This window comes from Anomaloglossus baeobatrachus, chromosome 2 (genome assembly GCF_048569485.1).
Source record: "Anomaloglossus baeobatrachus isolate aAnoBae1 chromosome 2, aAnoBae1.hap1, whole genome shotgun sequence".
NCBI classification, from domain to species: domain Eukaryota; kingdom Metazoa; phylum Chordata; class Amphibia; order Anura; family Aromobatidae; genus Anomaloglossus; species Anomaloglossus baeobatrachus.
The window spans coordinates 94,267,167-94,268,786 of record NC_134354.1 but is presented as its reverse complement, the minus strand read 5'-3'; positions in this window follow the sequence as shown (position 1 = coordinate 94,268,786).

Genomic DNA, 1,620 nt, shown 5'->3' with positions numbered 1-1,620 from the left:
CATCACAGATGCCAATACAATTGAAAAAAATGACGAGTGAGCATCATGCTTCCTCTCTCATCATTCTCACGCTGTGTCTGCGCTCTGACGTGTCAGCACAGTGGACTGCGATGATGACATCACTACTGCAAACTGTGCTGAGATGTGCCGAGCAGCAGAACAGTGGACATACTGAGGGGACCGGAGCAGCGGGGGCACAAGGAGAAGTGAGTATGTATTTATTCATGGCAGACAGATGACTAAGGGGAGCATTAAATGATATGGGAGTTCTTTGCTACAATATGGAAGAATATGGGAGCTGCATAATGCTTTATGGGGGCTGCATGAAACTTTATGGGGGCTGCATGATTATTTTGAGGGGGCTACATGATACTATATGGGGGCTAAATAGTACTATATCGAGGACTATGGGGGTGCATTGAACTATATGCAGGCATTTGGGGTGTGCATTATACTACATGGAGGTATATGGGGGTTGCATTATAATATATGGAGGGCCATAGGGGTGCTTTATACTATATGGAGGACTATGGGAAATGTATTATACTATATGGAGGACTATGGGGAGTGTATTATAATATATGGAGAACTATGAGATGCATTATATGATATGAAGGACTATGGGGGATGCATTATAATATATGGAATACTATGGGGGCTGCATTATTACATATAAAGGCCTAGGGGGGTGCATTATAATACTAGATATTATATCAGGATAAAGGAGTATGGGAAAGCTGGGTGCTGAGGTTAAGAGCCAAGTGTTAGCATAATTATCCTGTAGCACGAGGGGGATGGGAACGAGGAGGGGGCCAGGTCAAAATTTTGCACTTGGGTGCCATTGCAAGTGCCATACCTCAAATCAACTCCAGGCCTTTTATGTGCTTAATTGAGAATAAAACATCAAAGGCATTGCCCACACCGGCCCATGAACCAGCCTGAGAGTCAAATGTGCAATTACTTTTGGGCCCATTAAAACCAGGGGGGCACATGTAAAGGAGCGGAAACTCCTAAACCCTTCATTTAATTTTAATGTGGATACCCTCAAATGAAAGCTAAAAGTCAGAACTTTATGTCCATGTCCATTATATACCTATAACTTGAATATGTTTTAGTAACCAGGTAAAAAAAACAACATTTGTGTCAGTATCCAAATATATTTATGGACCTAACTGTATGTCATCACATTCATTTAGTTTTTTTGTTTTTATTTCACTCCTTTGTTACTCGATTCATTTGTTCAGATTCTTGATGACATTAAAATGGGAAAACTGTTCTTAAATGAGTCTTCTTGGTATGATTGTTTTACTTGATAAAAACCTGGCATTAATGGGGGTGTGTAGACTTTTTATATCAGTGTAGAGTCCAGGCTATTTTGCTCACTGAAGAATATCTAATCTGAATTCGAATGTTCTGAAGTATAAGGTCTTTATGGCAAATACCTATAAAAATGGACATCATTTATCAAAACTGACCCAAAATAAATAACGTTTTAAATAAATATACATTTTTAACATATCCATTCTTATCAATATTTTACGTTATTTAAAATAAGTGATAAATTGTGTAAACGCAAAAAGAAAAGCTGTCAAAATATAAATTAATATTAATTAAGGGTTT